General features: G+C 45.5%; 2 pseudogenes; one reads left to right on the top strand and one right to left on the bottom strand.

The window, feature by feature from the left end:
* Positions 1–20,841: 20,841 nt before the first annotated feature.
* Positions 20,842–20,997, top strand: LOC144111545 (U2 spliceosomal RNA; annotated as a pseudogene).
* A 3,007-nt stretch (positions 20,998–24,004) lies between these two features.
* LOC144111696 (U2 spliceosomal RNA) lies at positions 24,005–24,158 on the bottom strand (annotated as a pseudogene).
* Between the last annotated feature and the right edge of the window lie 206 nt (positions 24,159–24,364).

Genomic DNA, 24,364 nt, shown 5'->3' with positions numbered 1-24,364 from the left:
CCAATATTCGCGCGCTCTTGCTTCCTGGTCAGCACTGCGCATGCGCCACTAGTAGCACCAAGCCACAGGTGTTCTGCCGCTGCGCAGTGCCACGCCTTTCCTCAAAATGCAACTTTCAAATTTTAGTTTTCTCTTTCCTCTTTTCATCCCTCCTTTATCTTTTCCCTTACAGCGCGGTTCGGGTGTCCACTGAGATATGTGAGACGGTTACAGTGCCGTTCTTTTCCTCAAAAACCGAACAATACGCGGGCCCCGACGGCGTTCAGAGAGTTATTGGGCTTGAAAAATTTGCAAGGACCGTTGCTTTTCACGAAAGGAAAGGCGCGCAGCCGGCTCCGTGGATCAGTGGAGATTTCAATCTCGCTTTCGCTTTGTATATCCTGGATTAGCTGGGCTAATACACATTAATTTTTTTCAGGTGGACACCACCTCCACATACTTCATCGAGTGATTGAGGTGTCCATTAAGCAAGAGAGCCAGGTATGCACCTTTTTTAATATCAAAATGAATTGCACAGTGGTTTGGGCGCTCGACTGCTGATCTGGAGTACCAGTTAGAACACGACAGCGGCGGCCGCGTTTGGATGGAGGCAAAACGCTAAGGCGTCCGTGTACTGTGCGATGTCAGTGCACATAAAATACCCGCAGACCTCCACTACGGCACCTTCCTGTCTTCTTTCAGTTAATCCTTTATACCTTCCTTATAGGTGCGGTTCAAGTGTCAGCCGAGATGTGAGACAGATACTGCGCCATTTCCTTTCCCAAAAACTCTAGTTATTTTGTTATTTCAATTTTTTTCTTTAACTGAAAATCGTTTCAGTCTACGTCTGACCCAATGCAACCCAAGGAACCTAATGAACGCCGGCAGCCTATTCCTGCATTCGCCTTTCTGCCACAACGTTGTCAGCGCCATTCCATGCTGTGCACATCTCTTTGACTTCACCGCCATCTAGCACTCAGATGGTCGAAATTTTTTTCCAGATACCTCCACTACAGCATCTCTTCCGTCCTTTCTTCTTTCAATCCCTACTCTTTCACTCTCTTCCATTACGCCGTTACGGCGCCGTTCGGGTGTCCACCGAGATCTGTGAAAGTTAGTGTCATTTCCTTTCCTCAAAAACCAATATTCAATTTTTCAACTTCACGGCCAGTTGATAGGATATTTTTTTATCACTAAAGACAAATTTTTCTCTTGTTTCGTACCCACTGCGGTGGCTCAGTGGTTAGGGAGCTCGGCTACTGTTCCTGAGTACTCGGGTTTGAACCCGACCTCAGCGGCAACGTTACGATGGAGGCGAAACGCAAAGACGCCCGTGTTCTGTGCGATGTCACTGCACGTTAAAGATCACCATGTGGTCGAAATTATTCCGGAACCCTCAACTACGGCACCTTTTTCTGCCTTTCTTCTTTCACTCCCATCTTTATCCCTTACCTTACGGCACGGTTCATGTGTCCAACGATATACGAAACAGAAAGAGCGCCATTTCTTTTCCCCCAAAACCAATTATTATTATTATATTATTATTATTATTATAATTATTTTCTTTCGAGTTCCTGCTCTGAGTTGCAATGACTTTTTTTCAGGCGAAAAAGTGTTGTGGGGACTAAATCGACTCTATACTAAGAGCAAGGTGGGTTTATATGAATGAGATTGGTTTTAATAATTGTTTTTTGGGGAAAGGAAATGGCGCAGTATCTGTCTCATATGAATGAGATTGTCTTCTAAAAATTTCAAATTAATGGAAAACAGTAATAATAATAATTGTTTTTTTTGGGAGGAAAGGAAATGGCGCAGTATCTGTCTCATATATCGTTGGACACATGAACCGCGCCGTAAGGGAAGGGATGAAGGAGAGAGTGAAAGTGATGTTTTCCCGGTGAGAAGAGGAAGTGAAGTTGGGGTCCCAGATATCTGTTCTCTTTATCATCATCCGCAGCGACGGTAATGAAAATGTTGGTATGGTTACCAAGCGAGCAACCATTAATAATAATATTAATAATTAGTTTCAGGTGAAAGAAAGGGCGCAATATCTGTCTCGTATATTGTTGGACACTTGAACCGCGTCGTTAAGGAAGGGATAGAGGAGGTAGTGAAAGACAAAAGGAAGAAAGAGGTGGCGTAGTGGAGGGCTCCGGAGTGATAGCGACCACCTGGGGATCTTTAACAAGCACTGACATCGTAAAAGATCCCCAGGTGGTCGAAATTATTCATTCTTCAGAAATTATACAATCTAGGGTACAGAGAAACCGGTTGTCTTTTGTATTTATAGAAGACTGTTTTGCGTTTTTTTTCACAGCTGAATAAAAAAACGCAAAATCATAAAATGGGAAAAGCAAATACCGGAAATTGGCGGTGCAAAGGAATGACCGCGTGGTTCATTTTTTGTTTAAATTATGTGGTTGTAAAATGGTTGTACTGCCATGTAGTGCCACACTTTCTCGCGAAGGTTTATTGTCTATGTTTTTCTATTCTCTGAGATCATTTTGCTGTAAGGTATTAAGAGCAGACACTTTAAGAAAACAAGTGTCCGTGGTGCCATGAAAAACCTACACCATATCCCATGACATGGACATGTTCAAAAGTCGACGTCGTTCTAATTATACGAAACCCGAGTGCAGAGCAACGAAAGGTTATGCTCCCCAGCGACTGCCGCGATGATAAGATCAGTCTGATAGAGAGAGCTCAGCTGACGGAAGCATCCAGTAGATCCCTGGAATAGGGGCAAGCGACCGTTTGGAGACGGACTCATCGGAACGGCACAAAAGCACTTCCGCTAGAGCTCAATAAAGTTATCCTATCCTATGCTTTGAGCGTTAGCTCTTATTCATCACGTTTCTCGATATTTTGGAGTCTGCTACCAGCTCGGTCGGCGTGAAATTTAATAAGCCATTTATAAATTGATACAGCAACCAAATGTTTGGTTGATGGGGGAGATTAGGAAACTCCATTAAGCTTAGGCAGTCTATGACGTCATAATTAACTAGTCACGTCACTAAGTTTAATGGCTTATTACTCAGTAATTATTGAGGTCATCATAAAAAGAATTATATATGGAATTCTCTAGATGCGTAGAATAGGCAAGACAGCAATATTAACTTCTGAAGTTAGTATTTAGTTGTGGTTAGGCTTAAATATATTTGCTTATAACTGATGAAATCATGAACTAACTAATGGCATATGCGCAACGAGCTCGACGAGTGGAACTTGTGAGACACCAATATCACCTAATTACGTTAATATTTAAACATGGTTAGGCTTAACACGACGGCCGTGACGCCAGCGCTCGGCAGCTGCCAATTTCATACCTCATGGCGACCGGGTACGTACCGCCTTAAGGTAGAAAAAAAATGGCCCTCCAAAGAGTCGAAAAACGTTTTCGCCCCAAATTTTACATAATATCTGTCCTGAAGGCTGTAAGTGCCCGCTCGCTGTGGTTAGGTATGTAAAAGTAGCCTTATCACGTGGTAATACATCGCATGAACGATAGATGGCACTACCATACAGCTAACGCTCGTTACTTCAACGTCTTCTAGACAGTAACGGCATCTTTTTTTGTAGTCTAGTTGGTGCATTACTGGAATTGTTCTTTTAGCGCAAAAAACCACAATTAGGAAGGAACATTACAAGTCAAAGCACTAACTAACAACTTGGTTTTTATTCACAGCTCGCTTCCTTTTATACATGAGCTGCTCTTATCAACGAAGTGAACGAAAGTACTCCGCGTACGAACATATCAATTTAGCTGATATCCCATCGTCGCAAGAGGAGGGTTGCAAGCTTCGAGTGTAATGCTGCGCAAGATATTTGAGTTCTTTCTTTGAAGGCAAACATCCACGCCTGAAGTAAACCGGTGGCTTGAGCTAGTTGGTACCGATTTGAAGAACAAAAACACCGCAGCAACATGGACAAGAAGGAAGACGGGACAGTCCCATTTTCTTTCTTCTCCCTGTTGCTGCGCCGTTTTTGTTTTCCTGAGGGGCTCCTTCACATGAACTTTGTGATTTCTTTACTTGGCGAAACTTGGCCTCATTACTCCCTTGCAATAGTAATTACGGGTTTCAGTTTTTTTTCATGTCAGGCACTTTTGTTATTCAATTCTGCAGGATTCTCCGTCTTGATTCCTACTCTTGTAGTCTCCGATGCATGAAAACACTTCATCCTCACGATTTGCGCAACATAGCAAATTTGAGATTACATATTCAAAAATAACAGTGCGAAAAACAGGGACGAAGGCAAAAGGCTAAGGCGCCCGTGTGCTGTGCGATGTCAGTGCACGTTAAAGATCCCCAGGTGGTCGAAATTATTACGGAGCCCTCCACTACGGCACCTCTCTCTTCCTTCCTCCTTTCACTCCCTCCTTTACCCTTCCCTTACGGCGCGGTTCAGGTGTCCAACGATATATGAGACAGATACTGCGCCATTTCCTTTCCCCCTAAACCAATTATTATTATTAAGGGTAGAAAAACACAGGACAACCCTACCAAATGAGGAAAAAAAAGATTGTGCATCAGCAAACCATCCCTGCTCCTGCTTGTTAGTGAGGTTGCCTATGTTGACCCAACAAGTTAACACGTGTCTTGTGGTTTTGTTGTTCGGTTGTTTCCTGTTCCTTTATATTTGTCCGTTTCATGTGATTAAACATTAGTTGAGAGTCGGCGCTTGTTTTGTGTTTTTCTACCCTTCGTCCTTGTTTCTCACGCTGTTATTTTCCAATATGTATAACCAACTCGCCAGCCTAGCTATCGGGTTGAGAGTATTATCACGAGCATGGAAGAAAACCGGATGCACCTTCCCTGTTAGCAATATATCTCGGTTAGGCGTACAATATCTCCGTAATGCGACAGACAAGGCGGGCGCCAGTAAAACCAGAGTGGTGGTGGTGGTGTAAACTTTATTGCATACAGGGGAGTTTAGGACGCACAGGTCCTAGGGCCCCCGCACGACCCCACTGCACTCGAACGTTCATGTCCCGGAGGCTCATGACGCTGGCAGCCCGGCCTTTGGCGATGACTTGCTTGGCCGGGTCCTCGAAGCGCAGTAGGGTCTCCCAAGCCATGTCATGAGAATTTCGATCTCTGCTGAAAAGGGGCGTAGTAAAAACTGAATTTGATTTTTTTGGGAAACAGATGACGCAGTATCTTTCGAACATATCGGCGGACACCAGAACCGCGCAGTAAGGAAAAGGAAAAAAGGAGGGACGGAGAGAAGAGAGGAAGAAAGAGGTGCCATAGTGGAGGGCTCCGGAATAATTATGACCATCTGGGGATCTCAAACTCGAACTGATATCGCACAGCACACGGGCGCGTTTGGCGTTTCGCCTCCATCGAAACGCTGCCGCTGCCGTCGGGTTCGAACCCGGCTGCTCCAGATCAGTGGCCGAGCGCATTAACCACTGAGGCACCGCGGCGGGTTGTGCACAGTATTCGGGCAGTTTTCTTGTTTTTGTGCATCGAATTATGTCGACTGACAAAGTTGTGGACACTGATCGATGGCAGATCGCTGTTTCGTGCATGTTGCTTGGATGGTTACCGCGTTTATTAATACGAAAGCATTTCCAGGCTATGTCGACGGGGTGGTGTCAGCAAAGCATGTCACCAAAAAGTGTCCACAGCGGTTGTGATGTTCTCCGAAGAGATAGCATCAAACGAATGGCTGTGATCGATGGAGGATGACTCGCAAAACACTTGATGTCAGTAGCATGAATAGTTAATTTATTAAAGGCACTAATGTCAAAACACGTCGAAATAACGCGGATATCGATTTAGTGAATAGACAGGAAAACAGCCGTGGACGGAAAAATAGTGCAAAGATAGGCAAAAGAGTGAAAATAAAGTTTCACATCAATTAAAATTTGTTTGATGAGTGATAAATAATAAAAAAGCTTGATTGAGGCAGAATAATTAGTAAAATTAATTTTAAACATACGTCAATGAACTTAAAGAGGGGCAAAGAGAGGCGACGAGTGTCGAGAAGGCGTCAATGCTTTCGCATTCCTCAAATGCGGTTAGCCGCAGTGATCTCCCACGTTTTTTCGTAAGCTCCGATTGCCAGTATACTGCACGCGCAGGTAGGCGCTTGTGGAATTTTTCTCGAAAGCATCGCGTTTGACAGCTGACATAAGGCTCTAAAAGCTTGCTGGGGTTCCAGTGGCAGCTAAATGTTAAAAATTGCAAAATATTCCTAGGACGAAGACAGAGACAAATCGGTAGATCGTTCAATTACGCTGCTCAACGTCATCGGGTGTAAAGCAAATTTATTTTTTTTTTTAAATTTTATCCTGCCGTTGGTGCATGCTTTATTTATTTTCATGTGAGATTTCATCGGTCTTACAATTCAATCAATTCTCTTATGCTACACAATAGTTTCTCCTGAGGCATTCTTGATTTTGAACACTGAAATTATGTGAGGACAAAACAGCACAGATTGCTTGTACTTTATTATAGGCAAAGCATTTCTGTGATGTGTTGCCAGAAGGTAAAAGCTCAGTGTTCCAAAGAAAGAAGTTTCAACAAGGGAAACACAAAATGCTTCTTCATTGTCCTCAAGTAAAGCGTGTAACTCACGTCTGTAGACATGTGCACTTCCTAAAAATGGCGGCAGGAGATGCCGCTGGTTTCAAGAATGCCACAATATAAACACATCGCTCAGGTAAGGAGCACTTCATGCATATGGCAGCCACAAAACAATCGTTTACGCTCAGTAAACGTGGCGAGACAACTAAGCCGACTAGATCAGAGAGACAGACAGAGCTTATGTTCTTTGCTCAGATTTGTTATCGTACGTAAACTCTGATTGAAATGCCATTAGATTAGCACAGATATGTCTAACGGTCGGTCTCTTTTCCTGAGGTATTAATTAGGACGAGTGTTTCAGTATAAAAGGACATTTTTAAGCAAAAGAGATAGATTCGGAACTCCGTGCCAGCTCAGCTGCTCTGCCTCCAGATGAGACTTTTGACACAAAAGCACGCTTTACAGGAGGATACTGGCATCTGCTCTAAATGTAAACGGGATGCGGGGGGAAAGAAAAAAAATAATGTGGATTAGCTCAGCTAATACGGGACATACAAGGCGAAATATATCGGCGTTCACTGTGTTTATTGGCGTTTTCGTTGACAATGTTCTAGATGGCGATGGCCTTGAGCAAAGGAAGGGCGCATAACTGGCTCCCTAGATATCTGGACGCCTCATTTGTGATTTGATTTGTGGTGAGAGGGAGATGTGGAATGAATGAATTAGCGCTTACTGTGTTGTGGCTGACATGCGGCCCTGCAGCAATACCTAGGCCGCAGCGTTAATTTGGTGATCAATCTTTCGCGATCAACCATTAACTGCATGCGACTTCCCAGGGTGGCAGGGAGGGCGCGCTGTCTATCCAGGTTGCGAACGCAAAGCATCCTGTTGACATCAACGCCATGTAAATGAAAGCGATATTGAGGTCTCCACTGGCCCACGCAGCCGGTTGTGCGCCTTTCCTTTTGTGAAAATGAACAGCCTTTGCAAAGTTGTCAACGCAAATGAATCTTATGAACGCCGTCTGCTCACTTGCTTTGTTTGGTTTTTGAGGAAAGGAAATGGCACAGTAACCTTCTCACATATCTCGGTGGACACCAGAACCATGCCGTAAAGGAAGGGATAAAGGAGGGAAGGAAATAAGAAAGAAAAGACTGAAAACAGAAAGTTGAAATTTGAGGAAAGGCGCGCCGCTGCGCAGTGGCGGAACACTTGTGGCTCGGTGTGACTTGGGAGCGAGAGAGAGAGAGGAGGCGACAGAGTCGGCGGCGGTCACCTGCGCCGTGCGTGACGTCACTCGTGCTCCGACATACGCCGGCTCGCGCGAAGCGCGGTGTGGAGTAGCGTACTGAAGCTTTTCGCTTCAAAATAAGTCTCGTTATGTGAGGAGCCAGCATGCATAATCAGATGCTGACTCTGTCAGGCGGTTGTGTTCCGAGGCAACACATTATTTTGTTTTGTTTTTCCGAAAACAGGCTTCGCGCAAACATTTGTGACCGCTAGTTCTTTCTTGACCATCGCTGTCATGAAAAACACGCCAAGCACAGTGCGAACGATTAATCTATACAAAAAAGAAGAGAAGGACGCGACAGGGCAAAAAAAAACTTGTATACAAAAAAGAAGCGCAGCAATTAGAGGGAAGGGAAGTAGGTAAAGATCAATAAAAAGAAATTTATACATTAGACAAATATTAAAGTTTGAAAGTAAAACTCCGGCTTATTCTATGGCGGGAACGCGAGCAGTTACTTTATCTTGTATTTAAATGTGCTTTTATTCACGCAAAACACTCTTCTATACAACAGCCGCATGCATTATAAAAGAAGAAACGCGTGTTATATGAACTGTGCTAGAGCACAAAGTAGCTCATGCTCCCAATTTTTCTGTCTATTTATGTGTGCAGTGTTCTACGAACTAATATATTTTCCCAGATGACTACATCACTCCCAAATTACGTTCCGCTGCAGCATGTCGTGGACGTACTCTGTGATAATTTTCGCGTTCAGACGCGTTTAGTGCGGGTCTTCTCGAATCAGCTGTGTAGATTCACTGCCGATATCATGGCGAAAACGAGGCGTAGATAAGCACCCGAACCGTCGGGCTGCGAGAAGTTGAAGGCAACGCTATTTTCTGACAAAGGTACACAATGTATTGCGTTCTGAAGGTGAGCGACGAGAAGATCATGGAAGAAGCTTCGATTTTGGAACGGAATTAAAGACCAGTTCGGCAGGGACATCCATAAGAAGTGCCACCGAGGCAGGCATATCCAGGTCACAGAAGGCAAGTTTCGAGGCCAGCCGCAAAACTATTGCTCGCGTTTAACAAATTACAGCTCACACATGTGGGCATCCACCTACCATTAATACCAAACTATGCAGCACTAAAAAGTTCTTAGTGCCAAAGCATTATATGGGGCGTGAAATGCGGCGTTGTCTTAGTGGTCCAGTCCAGACGCTCGAAAAACGCACGTACCTCTACATCATCAGGAAAGAAAGAAAAATAAAAGTCCTTACGATGTGGGTTTCCAAGCCAGGCTGGCGTGCCCTGATCAGCTTCGATAGCGGCTTCATTAAAGCACGGCACGCCACTTTGTTTAACATGGTATTTATTTCTGTGATGTAATGTTCCAAGTGCATGAATTATGTGAATGCTATGAGAAAAACAGGCAAATCAAAAAGATGCATGATACAACACACCTAAGCAAACCAGTGCTAAAAAAAGCAATGAATAGCACAGCACTACGAGTGAGTGCCACTTGGGTTCAAACTCGGCCTGGACATATATTTGTTTTGCAGAAACAACAGATTCACAATGTCGTCCTTCATGCGTGCTGTCCTCAGGTTGTGTACTACAATTATAACGAACAAGTCAAAGGGGTCATCAATAAATGACAGTGCAGTCAGATATTGTGCGAAATGAGGTGTTAGACAAGCCCTTTTGCAATGTCCGTTGTAAGATATCCGAGAAGTCTATCCCATATTTTCAGTTCATGAAACAATGTTCAATTTTTTCTGTCGCATCACAAAGGCGGAATTTACCATAGGCACAGACTCACTTTTTCTCTCACAATGTTTTAACAGGCAATGTATCACTGTGTAGCTTATAGAATATTTTCTTTTTAAACGGGGAGAAAAGCATTTTACGTTAATCTTTAGAGTACCATCTCCCGGTAAATTAAAACAGAAAGAGCAGTACATGGATTGAGGGAAAACCACGCAAAATTAATTCCTTGTAGAACCGTTTTCTTGAAACTGAAAACAGGACCTCAGGGGAGAAAGAAACAATCCGAAAACGAACAGCAAAATAGGCCTCTTGCATTAATCTCTGCAAGCATGGAAGTGGACTAAACCAGGGCCACCAGTGCTTACAGGCCGGAAGAGGTCATTGCGACTCATAGATTCAAAAGGCAGATTGCAAACAAAAGTGGTGAAATCTCTGTGAAAAAGATGCATAAAAAGCCTTGTGCAATTAATAACTTTGAGTACATAATAAATTTTAGTGGTTGCAAACAGATTATATGCGGTCACCCTCAAAAAAATTGCGACACAACAGGGGACAAAAGTTCGAACATAGGGTGTTTGCACGCGGTCTTTCCATTGATGTTCACTATGCTCATAGGCACTCGAAGGGGTGCCAAGGCGCTTGGATGACCTAAGTGTCCAATGGATGCCAGCATAATAAAGAGGCGTAGAATCCTACATTAGGAACCACAGAGCACAACTGTAAGGAAGATTAATCGGAGTGCCTTGCACTTAAAGAAATTCAGAGAAAATTTTCCTCCCAATAGCGTGTTGAACAAGAACTAGTAAACAAGTACCTTAATATACGATATATCAAGCAATATTTATTGCATAAAATGCTCGGGCCGGGAATTTAATGCCCCTAAAATCGACGGACAGCTTGAGTCGAAAATCTGGTGGATAACAATAAAAACAGAGGGCTTCTGCCCAAGACTAATGGAAGGCCTAATTGATTTTATCAGCGATGTCACTTGATTGATATTAATTAAAGTTGAGATAGCCAGCAAAATAAAGAAAAGAAATGTTTCTTTGTAATAAGTTTATTCTAGCAACTGGGTCAGAATAGAAATGAGACTTTAAAAACACTCTGAGTCTTCAGATAGGGGTATCATCTCTTAAATTTCCTTGGTCGATACCATTCAGCACTTCTGAGACACAGCAGTGAATTACGTAGTCATATTTGCCAAAGGCTACGCACGCGCACACTGAAGACGCAAAAGCAACCATATCGGCTAATGTGGTGAGGACTGATGTTTATATTTTTGCTATTTTGGGCATGGTTGCTTATTTTTAGTGTTCGTGCTTGCGGGGCAGAGTTCGACTCTGTTCCCTTGGAGACATAAGTTCTGGACGACGCGAAAGACTCTGCCTTGCATAAAGGGGTGCTGTACTCTCTAACAAGCTTCATTTCTGTCTCTGAAACTTCCCATAGCAAACGTTACGAGAGGCTGAGAAATAGCAACATGAGAAACAGGTGACGCCAAATAGAAACCGAACATTTCCATGCACCTAAGGTGCTCGAAACGAAGAAAATCTACAGTGAAAGAAATTATTGATTACCAGCTCAAGGAAATCATCGTAAGCTTTGAACAAGGACCGGCTTTCAATCAAGCCTTGTCGATTACAAAGTGCAATCACCGATGAGCCGCGAGAAGGTCGTTTTGCCGGATAATGTTTTCAAAATTCTTCTATAGCAGGAATATATTCGAGCTCTGATGTATTAATAGGCAGCTACATTTAATTATTTTAAAGTTTCGCAGCTCCAACTTATCAACAACAACTAAGCGCGGATATCACGCTTGATTTCTACGCGCAAAGCTTGTACGTCCTCCGGCAGTATGCGCTTGTTCATTGTCCTGAACTAGTTCCTACTTTGACAATTACAACAAGATTTCTGAGGTGCATTCAGCCCTTTTTCCAGTTCTTGCCTGACAACATGAATAGGATACTGCTGAAGGCAGGAATTCTGCTATTTACATGACAATTGCTATCGTACGCGGATTTGCTCATTCTTGTTAGTGCGCAGGATTTCGATATAAAATTGCATTTGTTCATTTATTGCCAAATGCGCTAACTTAAAAGCGGGCACTTGCTTATGCGTTCTAAAACAGCTGTAATGTGCTCAGATCATGCAAAAACTCAAGCGCGCGCGGCACGCCCTTAAAAGGAGCGCTTGCCGCTGCGGGCGAGGTGAAAATCAAACATTGCGGATGCTAGCATATATGCTTCACAAATTTTCCGACAAATGCCCCGACAGATTTCCTGACAAATGCTTGTTCGTCATCGTCGTTACAAATTCAACGCAGCTTGAGCTGGACAGAGCACAAAAGAGATAAAAAGGGTAGCGAAGAGGCATTAAATAGTGAGAGCCAGAGCAGGGAAAGATGTTACCGTATGTTACTGAGCAGAAGGGGAGGGGGGAGGTGGTGTTGTTGGGGAAGTCCCACAATGTAAGTGGTGAGTGCTGATGCGGACAGCTAGTCTTGGCTTGGCGCACTCGTGGTGATGATTTCGTGTCAGTCACATGGACGACCAATGCTGGGCAAAACCTTGTGCAAGCATGCTGCGCGTAGGCGAAGCATCCTGACTCGAAAGTCTGAGGAGGCTGCATAAGCCCCATCGCCAGCTGCGCAATCGCAATGGAATCTGAGCAAAATAAATGTATCGGCGTTTCTTTTCAAAGCTGTAACAACTTCCTGTGCTTAATTACTCTCACATGCCAGCTCACTTTGATTTCGTGCATTTTCTACAGTAAAATAACCATTCCTTTTACAAAAGTATGCGTGAGTTTTTTGGGCACTGTATTTCATTTCGACTTGCTGCAACGCATACCCACAACACTAGTGACGGCTGCGACTTACTTCCAGGGGACGGCCACACTAGCTTGGCCTCAGAGGTGCCACTGAGCTCAAATTATTCTTGGCTCCGAGAGCTACATTTGAGATAGGATTACCAGTTTTAGAATTTTCGAAAATGCGTCCAAATGAATAGGCGTAGCCATAGTCGGTCTGGAGGAAGTTTGGGTCCAGTTCACCCAGCCAATGTCTTTAAACGGCGTATTGAGCCTGTTAGGTGGCACCTCTATTCTCTTTCCTCAACTATTCTCGGACCCAAGCCCGGAATTAATGGTCTTTCAGTACCTCTGCTGTGTAGCCTTCTGATGTGGCACTGGATGCTCCGACAATGGCGCATCACCCTGTGTTATCACAGCAATAAAATCTTCGAAACCTAACTGCAGGTTCAATACATTCTGCTAAAAGGCGTTGATGAACAGAGTAACCTACATAGTGTGGACTTGCACCATGTGTATGCATGATCGACGAGAGCGGCCGTAATACGGAACAGGAAATGAGGTCACTACGAAAGCCATGCTAACTCTGGTTACCGTAACACTTATTGCATCGTTAACAACACATTCAGCGCACATTCAGCTAAAAAGTGAGCATGTCCAATTCTGAGCACGCTACTCTGGCGAATTAAAACACGTTCTTTTACGCGGCCTTTATGTGCCCGCAGCGCGCTGAATCAGAACGAAGGTCGATGTTTGAAAGTTGCGAGCTCTAGTTTCCAGAACTGCAGTAGGATATTAAAAAAACAAACAAAATTAACTCGGAAGAAGATTGACACTGGTTATTTTTATTTGGTCATTCAAAGCACTCCTATTGATCCTTTGCTTTCAAATAGGCTTCTATTCTAGTCTCAACAGTAGCTGCCTTTTGCTAGGCAACGAATGTGATTTTCAGTCAGGCCTGTGAACCCTAGAGTGAATGTCCCACTCTAGGGTTCAAAGGCCTGACTGAAAATCGCAGTACAGAGGGTTTTGAAACAAAGCCTCTGCTTTAGCACTGCCTTATGGGTTTTCTAATCTGATGGGTTTTCTAATCATGGGTTTTCAGATAAGAGCAAAGCGAGCTCCTCGTTTCCTGGCCGTCCGCGGTGTGACGTGGTACGGCAGGCACCCAGAATTACGTTGATTGGTCCTTGGCTCCTCTTGTAGCTTCTTGTAGCATCTCGGACGTTTCGCAGTACGGAAAATGCCTGTCGTTGAACTGCTCGTAAGTGAGAGCGATCGAAATTTTCTCCGATAAGGCCCGCTCTGGTGGGAGCCCCATGTTAGAACACTCGGGATGCGGAGCTGTGCAACGCTGTCGAGAGCCTCCGCAACGTGGCGCAGTCTTGCATGACCGCTGTCGTCACGCCTTTGAACGGAGGAGTATAATACTTAGCCAGCCGGAAACATCAAGAAAGAAACGGTTCTGAAAAATGCCACTTTGAGTTCGAGTTTTTTTTTCCACCGTTAATGATAAGGAGTACAGTAGCTGGTTCAAAACCTAGTCAGTGCTCTGAGGGGGAACTTTTATCTCTTGTTTCCTGAAACTCAAAATGTTTTGAATTTTCGGTGAGTCTCAAATTGTTACAATATCAGCCCTCCAACAAGTGCAAAGAACGAACTTCCTATGCACTAACACAAGCGAAGCAAATTCATATTCTGCAGGCCTCAATCTTTTCACCTCTGTTTATTCCGCTTATAAAACTTCAAGCCTGTAGTTTACAACGTCGGGAGGCGTCATTTATACGCAACTGTGCAGAGTATTGGCTGTAAAAGAACATTATTGTGCATTGCGAAACTTATTAGACTGTAATACGCGTGTGTAGTAGTCGACAGTTGGAGCGACAGAATTTATTGCGTCAACATCTGTCGCTGTTTCTTGGAAGCGCGCCGGTGGAGCGTGGAAAGAAAAAGTCCTGGGCACTCTGCCTTTTTTAAACAACTTGCGTCGAAGCAGCCTGAGAGCAGCTAACGTTTCTGCAGGTTTAAGAGTGAAAGAACCGGACAGAGGAGTTTTGCTGCTGGGTGCCGGTACAAGAGCCAGATATCGCCTTCTTTCAGAGCAGTCACCGAGGCAAGCTCTGTTGAGCAATTGGAGCTCTAGAATGTGGAGTCTTGCTTGGATAGCTTTGCAGCACTCGATGCGAAGGGCGAGGCAAAGCAAAAATTAAAAGTAACTGTCTTCTCTTTAAGCCTCTTTAAATGAATGGGAGGAGGGGTTAGGACTGTGTACATTGAAAGTTGTATGGCTTCTCAAGCCCGGAGCATGGTAGCCGCCAATCCAGAGTTGGGGCCTAGCCAGACTTATGATCGCCGGAGTCACATCTTCTGATCCCTGTCCAAAACAGATGCTCTCACAGGCCCAATTCTTTTCACCATGTCAATTGCGAGAGAGAACAGACTAAAGAGCTGCTCTCACTACTTGAAATCTACAAGCACTTGCCTAAAAGAGGTTCGAAACTCGGCCGTCCTCTTGGCCCCTATGCGGAGGTTTACAGATAGTTGCGCCACCCATTTGCGGGGCAGTAGGCCACTGATTACGCCTTGCAAATTAGTTCCTCCAATATTTCCGTCCTTTAGCCAGCGCAAAGGAGTTTGTGTAAACGCCGCAGTTGGCGGTACAGCGTGCTAAGCCTAAAGAAATTTTCCCGAACACTTTAACCGAATACGTCATTTACATAGTTGAAGGCAGGCTGGCACCATTGGCACGCAATAATGCTTCGCCGATACTGATGAAATAACGGCTTAGAATATTCGAGGTAGACCTACCATTCTATAAATAATCCAAAATGTATTTTGTGTGTAAATAGCCATTAAACTATATGTGACACGCATGTGTAAATAGTTGCGGCATATATCAGCCTTGTGCAATTTAGGAATCCTCCTTAGCTGTTTCATGTCACCAATATAAGCGGACATTCTTGCGAACTTTTCTGCCTTGTCACATCAAAGCAAGCGTGATCCCCCTTTGCGGCCTTCATGTGGCACTGCGGGAGCCCTAGTTTCTTTTGTACTTACTTTTAAGCTTCCTTGTTGTGCGTAATTATGATTGGTAAGAACCGCCTTTGACACTACTCCTGGGGGTTAGCATGGTGTGGTGGCCACCGCCCTGACTTCGCAGGCGGCGAGTACAAGTGACAAAGGTGAAAAATATTGGATTGGGGAAAATAATTCACAAGAAATGTGGACGAATGCTTTGCGAAGCAGTGATCAGAAAAACGGGAAGGAAAGCCCCCATTTGAATTCTCTGGCGGCCTAAGGCGGCAGCAGTAGAACAGTAGTCTCGTTAAGGTACTTATTCTGGTGTGCAATGAAGGGGACATGTCGACTGAGGTTGGCGACAATTGCTTGGAGCCCCATGTGGGGAGGCGACAGCTGCATGATGACAGCTGTTCTTTTGTTCTTGTAGCGTCATCTCGAGTGCGCTGAGCTTGCTTTGCATCAATATTTGTGAGAAGTGAATATTTAAAATTTTCAAGACAGGCTTTTAACTTTTACGATTTCTGATAAACTGTTCTAAAACAAAAAACAGGTACCTGTGCTGGACTGTACCAAGTCAGAGCTGCTACTTAACTAACGCACAACGAATGTGGCAGCGATGGGTGTGCCGTTATTTTGAACAAAAATAACGATTTAGCTCAAGCCACAGCTGTTTAGACATTTCAATTTAGCGGATATTTCCACACCACTCTTTTTCTCCAGCTATTTCATCCTCTTGTAAATTGTATTCCTAAATGTTACTCTTGTTCTACCACTCCTCTCTTCATCTGTACTTCTTTGGCGGGATAGAGCGCTTACAAGTGTGTTAGCGAGGTTTCGATACATTATTATTCAAATAATGACAACATTGCCTGTTCGATGATGTGATTTTGCTTGCGCGTTCTACAGTCATGAGTTTTGTACACGCGTGTTGTTGGCGACGATGGCATGGTGGTGGGGTTGCAGCGAACTCCAGTACTTATCTCGTCTCGTCAAGCTCTTCTCCATGCCTTGTCTCATGCGCAGTTCTTGTATTAGTAAACAATTCTGCCTCAAGTGCTCCCTCATCACGCGATGTCTCTAAGGGTTCACTTTTATGAATTTACTTCCGAGATGTCATAAATTTCAAGAAGCAGCTCTGTTCATATAAACCAAAAAGAAGAGCACGTAAGATCATTGATAGCTCGAGGCGTCACAAACAGACTGGCTGCAGAAATTGAGCACTCTTCACTATTTTTCATTCAGACGTCGAGGAAGGCTCTTCTACATTCTTCCAAATAAATATTGTGTTCTTTGAGGGATGAAACAAAGTCATTATCTGAAAAGCTAAAGATATATGAGCATCGTTCAATAGTACATTCACTGGAAACTCGATCTTTTACTTTGTCGAGCGGCATACGGAGACAGCCACCCCATTTCTATCATTTTAAACTTTCGAGTCTTTATTTTGTATTGAGCACTTGAAATCGGGAACGTGGTGCTTTATTGATACTCCAGAATGAGCAGCTACCCAATGAATGCGCTAACTCAATGTGACGAAAAGTATAGACACATATGGATGCACAGCTCCTGTCTATCTTATTCTTTATATGCGTTCAGAAATGTCGAAGTAACCATTCGCAATAAAAAATGTTCAAAACAGAAAGCTAAGCTAACAATCGCATCGCCAAGTCGCCAGCAAAGGAAACCTGTAGAGCCCCCTCCGGGGAGCCAATAAAGAGAGACAGCTCCCCAGAGAACGGGGAAACCGTGCAGCCAATGCAATCGCAGCTTGTCAATGGAGTTTAGGAAACAAGAAGTATAACAGAAAAGAAAAACGGGGCAAAAATTGCAGTTTCTGCCCGTAACACAAAAAGGGGCGCCGCTTCACGGCGGCTTTGGAAAGATTCGAAGAAAAAACAGAAAGACACTTTCTTCTCACTGGAACGTAACTTCTGTTGCGAGCAGCCTCACCGGTCTTCACCGTATTTTATGCGCAGAACTTTCCAGGTGCACCGTGTTTCTTCTCCGCGTGTGGGCGCGTGCTTTCTTTGAAGTCATCCTTCAAAGCGGCGGAGACACGATGACAACAAGGTAATGCCTCAGAAGTACACCTATAAGCGCAACTCAAACAAGAACGATTCTTTTTTGAATATTTCTGGGCTTGCCGCCATTTACTCACTCTACACATCGTTCCCTTCCTGTTTCTTCTTCTTACAATGTTGTCTCGGATGCTTATGGCGGCAATGAAAAGAATGTTTGCTAAGGCAAATCCAAAGTGTGTGTGATGCTTAGGACGTCTGTTTGATAGTGCGAAATCGGCAAAATGCGCAATGAAGCTTGTTTTGGTGTGTTTGCTTATGCTGTATGCATCTATTGTAGATTTCTCCCAGATTTTGTTTCCTTCAATTTTGTCAATTCCGCTGTTTTTAAGCAAACAATAAAGGCTGTGTGAAGAGCAATGTTTTGTTTCCAGAGAGCTGCAATGCTTTCAAAGAGAAAGACTAACACACAGTCTTTCAATCTAGTTTACTATGCCTTGCTCAGTTCCAAAGAGGGAAATATAGAGAAGATCAAGCAACCATGTCTATTTCGCCCACAACAGGCACAATGATTCTCACATAGCGGCAACGGGCCTTTCTGCTGCCTTTGAGGGAACAAAAGTAAACCTCAGACTTTGAAACCAGGAGTAGGCTTGATTAAGAAAGAAAAACAGGTGAGCCTTTTTTCGTCCCATCTTGGTTACAATAAAGAGGCGGAAGCTACTCTCTGTCAGCAAGATCGGGTAACGGTACATGTGCTGTTTTTCATACAATGTAGAGTTTTGGCTCAGAGAGGGTTTTATTTTTCTAGCTCCCTTTTTGGATGGTTGACTAGAGAAAATAGAGAGACGCTTTAATATAGCATTGCCTGACAACGCTGGCGAAAACTCTTCACTACTGACCATCTCTGTAGACAGGCTTAAATCTGGCCTGTAGACCATCTGCAGACGGCTTTCGAGAAAGAGGAGTTCATTGCAGGCTTGTAAGGACTGTGTTCATGCCTGGAAGCAAACGGGAGCCTTCAGTTCGCATTTTAAGCTGCTGTTGTTAAAAGGCTAACCGGAGTCTAAAAGGTGGGATGCTATTTCTGGTTCCGGCTGCACTGCTAAGGCGATGTCGATTCGAACAGCGTGCAGCTTGCTATTTGTTGATCCTTGCTGCCGAAAGGAGAAATTACTCTATGACAGCATCAATTCAGCTTCAATGCCAGCTTCAATGTATGATGTGGTGCCGAACGAACTTTTTCTTTCTGAAAATTATCAAAATGCCTCCACTCAGGCATCTAATTCTTCTCTCTAGAAATGGCGAAGTTTCATCTGCAAAAATACTCCTGTTCGCCATGAGAGCCCGCTCTTTTTGATAATTTCAATGCTAATACCGAACTAAATTCTGACTATCTATCTGCCCTTAGTGCTGAAGGTGAGCCCCCGTGAATTTTCGGGTATGCACTAGAAAGGAAACCAGGACGCTAGGATTTAAGGTATAACAACATGACCATGCCTTTGTTTGCCGTTGCGGTCTGCTGAGGCTAGAAATAGAGAGAAGCCGCTGACGCCAAAACGCGCTTAACATGGCACGAGCTCTTCATAGCAGTGCCTTCATGCACAGCAAGACCAAAAATGATTAATGTAACTACACCGAATACTAAGCAGTGGCTTACGTTTACTGCATAAAACACACTTGTAGGTTTGATTTATCACGAACTATATCTCTGGTGCGTGACGAGGCCTAATTTTGGCCGGAAAAGTTGCAATAGCGCTCACTTGACCCGGCACCCGAGGATACATAATAATTAGCGACACCAAAACAGCAATCTAGAATTTTGCGAAAGGTAGAATTTAGGAGGAAGCCAGACGCATCCTCTCAACAAACACAATTTATCAAAAGACATTCATCATATGGATACCTGCGCACGAGTCTGTCCCTGGCAACGAGGCTGCTCACACGCTCGCTCGAGATCTCTACTACCGAGTGGCTGTAGAGCAGCCCGAATTAAACGGAATGAAAGATTGTATCATTACATATCACGAACAGGTGGTGGAAGTGATTTTATTGAAAATAATAGTAAAAAGGAAGGAAAATATTTTTGCTAGCCCCTGCATCTGCCATCGATACTGAAGCACTTACCGAACACTGTATATTACATGGGAAGATATTTCCACCCCAAGATCGGTTTCTCTCCAATATTGAGGAGCGCATTTGGAGGCGGTTACAAGCTGGAAATTAAATCTGCCCAGTCTGGGTTTTGCTGACACAGACCGGGGATGAAAAATATTCTTAATGTTAAATTTGCGGTGAAAGGTTCTTGATAACATTATTTGGGAATGCGCTGATTCCCTGGGAGCCGGCATAAACATCAACTGTAGAGGAGCCTCCGGCTCCGGAATAATTTCGACCACCTGGCGATCTTTAAAGTGCATTGACATCACACAGGACTCGGGGGCGCCTTTGCGTTTGAAAATAAATATTGGTTTTCGGGGAGAGGAAATGGCGCAGTATCTATCTCAAATTTCGGAGGACACCTGAACCGCGCCGTAAGGGAAGGGATAAGAGAGGAAGTGAAAGAATAGGAGAAAGAGGTGCCATAGTAGAGGGCTGATCAATAAATTTGACCTCCCGGGGATCTCTAACGTGCACTGACATCACATAGCACACTAGCACCTTAGCGTTTCGCCTCCATCGAAACGCTGCCGCCGCGGTCAGGGTCAAACCCGGGTACACCGGATCAGTATATAGCTGAGCGCCTAACTACTGAGCCACCGCAGCGGGTCCTTTGCGTTTCGCTTCCATCGAAAAGCGGCTGCCGCGATCGGGTTCAAACCCCACTACTCCGGATTAGTAGCCCAGCGCTGAAACCACTGAGCCCACATAACCGCTCGCTCGCTCGCTGTTGTGGACAGGAAGAGTGAAAAGGGCAGTGCATCGGCCTGCCTACTAGCTGTAGCTGAGCCAAAATCCCTGCCATGTGCTGAAAGTAGGAGAGTTAGAGGATAGGAGTGCAAAGAGTGAAAGAAAAGACGTGGCGCGCTAATATAACCCGGGCCTATCCCGGAGGCAGCGCATTACGGGGCCAACCCGTGCCGAAGTGTTTCAAGCACACCGCCATATCTACAAAAATAAAATTAATATCTTGAGTCCGTATCAGACCCGCAGCAGATATTAAATCAGAACGCCGCCCCACTCACCCTTAACTCCCTAACTGAACCACAGAGTCACGGAACGCCATCGCTAGTTTGCGTGACGCCTTACCCATTTGACAAATCTCTTAGAGTCTCTAGGAGGCATCTGTAAATATCCCATCCCCATCCCGAAGAGATCACGAACGGGCTGCAGTGACGCTGCTCCCTGAATTGACCGTTGTGCGTCTCCATTGTCATTGTAGATTAAGGGGGAAGGAAATGCACAGTAACTATGTTACATGTCGGTGGACACCTCCACCACGCCGTGAGGGAAAGGAGGAAGTTTGTAGTGAAAAGAATGAGACAATGTCCGTAGGGGTAGTATCGGACCCCGTAGAGTATCTGTTACCGGTCCAATTGGACTTATTTTTGGAAATGTGGCGGAGAGTTTGAAGGATGCTTCACTCCCGCCACCGGTTGGCCCGGTATTGCACTACCTCCGGGATCGGCCTTGTCTTTAGCGCGTCTTCACTATCCTGTCTTCCTATCCCATCTTTCAACTCTCCTACTACCTGCACGTGGTAGCGATTGTGGCTCGGCTTGAGCCAGTGGGCAGGCCTGTGCACTTTCCTTTTCTTTATTCCTGGCAACAACCTCTCTCTCTGTCCGTAATGGAGGTCTCCGTCCTCGTTGGCGTCGCCTTCGTTGGCCACAACAGCACACGCACGCTTACATCACAGGCGCTTGGGCGGTACGGGTGCCATGACATGGCAGCGTTTTCTTTTTATTCGAGAAGTGTGCCATGAGGCATAAGTTGAAAAGAAAAGGAAGGGAGGAAGGACGGGATTGAAAGTTAAAAGAAGGAGTGAAGACCCGTTGCGCTGAGGTAGTCGCAGAGGTTGCTAACGAAACGGTTGTTTATAGTCCACTTCATGTAGTCACTTTCGAAGTTCCACCGCAGGCCCACCTCCCTGATTAGCCGTTTTCTTCTAGCAGTCGTCGCTGGGCACTTTCACAAGTGCCGCTCATCACAAATGTCCAGTGCAGCGCTACAGTGAGGGCACCTGTCAGGTGCTGGCAGATTTTTGGCACGCCACCGATGACGGACACATGGTGTCAGAGCCGCCCCTGCCCGAATCCGGCGCACGAATACCTCCTCCTGCCGAGTAAGACTACGGCGGAGAGGGTGCGAGCACGGAGGAATTACAGCGCGTATTCGCTGGCGCAGGACTTCGGAATCGAAAACATGGGACAGGAACGGATCTGGGAGAAGAGGGGAAAGTGGCGGATCGTCTGATGTATGAAGATGAGTCATAGCATCTGCTTGAATGTTATGTGGATCCTGGGCATGGCCGCGAATCCAGTGTATGCGCACAGGACATGGATACTTTGCGCAGAGTACATGAATTGATTTGAAATCTGGAATGTCCGTCGAACAACCTTAAGCTGTTTAAGGGCGGCGCGGGAGTCGGTGTAATTATGAACTGTATTGTATCTTGGAGCGAGCGGAAGGGAAGCAATGGCATTATAATTGGCTTGAAGTTTCAATGCCAGGGGAATACACGTATCTGCAGCATACGTCGCGCGAGAGTTGAGATGCGAATGAGATGAATTATACACAGCAGTAACTCCCCTCTCTGCAGAATGTGATGCATCCGTGTATAATATGCACCCATCAGGCAGATATACGCTGCTGGTACCGGCAGTGGTTGACACCCGCACACACAACGTCACACACATAGGTCCGGACACCACTGCCTGCTTGTCTGAAGCCCGAAGAGGTCACGAATGGATGCACCCACGCTGCCGCCCGCAGGGGTCAAACCATTTTGTTATCACCGGGCTCGGCGTTCGGGCCAGTTCACGTCTTCTAAGGTAGCGTCTGCCTATCCTCCAAATTCAAATCCACAACCCCTGTGCGATGTCGGTGCAGGTTAAAGAACCCCAGGGCACTAAATTACCGAAACCCACCATTGCGGCATCTTTCATTGCCTGAGGCACTTTGAACGCAGAACTCCACAAAACCCAAACCAACACGCAAATCCGCCCATGTGCTTTGCGATGTCCGCGTACTTTAAAGATCCCCAGGAGGTTGAAATTATTCCGGAGCCCTCCAATACGGCACCTTTTTATTCTTTTCTTTCAGTCCCCCCTCTATCGCTTGCCTTTCGGCGCGGTTCAGGTGTCGGCCGAGATGTGAGACAGATACTGCGCATTTCTTTTCCCCAAGAAACCAATTGACAATTTCTTTTCAAAGCAAAAGCTTTACTGGGCGCAGGTTGAGCAGTTTCGCGTGATTCCTGGAAAGCCCTGATGCGCATGAGCGAGGAGCAGTGACTACACACGGAGCATTTCTCTCTCGCGCTCCCTAGTCACAACTGCGCATGCGCCACTAGCAGCACCGAGCCGCAGGTGTTCTGCCACTGCGCAGCGCAGCGCATTTCCTCAAAATGCAACTTTCGATTTTCAGTTCTCTCTTTCTTCTTTTCCTCCCTTCTTCATCCCTTTCTTTATGGCGCGATTCGGGTGTCCATCGATATATATGAGACGGTTGCTGTGCTTTGCGTGGTCGCCGTGACATCTGGCATGACGTCACAACGCGTGGCTCGCCACCGCCGCCGTTTGGTATGACGTCACACAGCGTTCCTCGTTGCGCTCACCTTCGGCTCGCTTCGCCAGCTGAGTCGCATGCCTGATAACATGTTGGAAGATTGAGAGGAGAGCTCGCGTGTGCGGTAGTCACAGTTGTGTCTTTATTGCGACAACAACACAGCTAGGCAACCAAACTAACCTGGCCTTGCAATCAAGATTAACCAATGCTACCCATTCTATACCTTAGTTTTCGCTACGTATATCCTGGTATAGCCGAGCTAAGCCACTGCCAAATTTCTCTCTCTCTCTCTCTCGCTCCCTAGTCACTACTGCAATTGCGCCACTAGTAGCACCGAGCCACAGGTTTTCCGCCAATACGCAGCGCAGAGCCTTTCTTCAAATAATAATTATTGGTTACCATGGTATCGGCGTATGCGCACAACTGCTCATCCGCGTGACGTCACGCTCAGGTTCGACGGTGAAGCTAGCGTGGCCGCGGCGATGGCGAATAATAATAATAATAATAATTGGTTTTTTGGGGAAAGGAAATGGCGCAGTATCTGTCTCATATATCGTTGGACATCAGAACCGCGGCGTGAGGGAAAAGATAAAGGAGGGAGTGAAAGAACGAAGGAAGAAAGAGGTGCCCGTATTTGATGGCTCCGAAATAATTTCGACAACCTGGGGATCTTTAACGTGCACTGACATCGCACAGCACACGGGCGCCTTAGCGTTTTGCCTCCATAAAAACACAGCCCCCGCGGTCTTTATGGAGGCAAAACGCCAAGAGAGAGAGAAAGAGAAGTTGTTGCCAGGAAGAAAGAAAAGTGCACAGGCGTGCCCACTGGCTCAAGCCGAGCCACAATCGCTACCACGTGCAGATAGTAGGAGAGTTGAAAGATGGGAAAGAAAGACAGGATAGTAAAGACGCGCTAAAGACAAGGCCGATCCCGGAGGCAGTGCAATACCGGGCCAACCGGTGGCGGGAGTGAAGTATCCTTCAAACTCTCCGCCACATTTCCAAAAATAAGTTCAAATTGGACCCGTAACAGATACTCTACGGGGTCCGGACTGCTGGGCGAAGAGACCGCAATGGCTGCATTTTTATGAAGCCTCAAAATACACCTTTCAATTTCCAGTTTCCTCTTTCCTCTTTCCGGACCCGCCGCGGTGGCTCAGTGGTAAGAGCGCTCGACGCTGATCCGGAGTACCCGGGTTCGAACCCGACCGCGGCGGCTGCGTTTTTATGGACGCAAAACGCTAAGGCGCCCGTGTGCTGTGCGATGTCAGTGCA

This window comes from Amblyomma americanum, chromosome 11 (genome assembly GCF_052857255.1).
Source record: "Amblyomma americanum isolate KBUSLIRL-KWMA chromosome 11, ASM5285725v1, whole genome shotgun sequence".
Classification (NCBI taxonomy): domain Eukaryota; kingdom Metazoa; phylum Arthropoda; class Arachnida; order Ixodida; family Ixodidae; genus Amblyomma; species Amblyomma americanum.
Note: the sequence above shows the minus strand (reverse complement) of the source record. Positions and strands in the feature narration are given on the sequence as shown.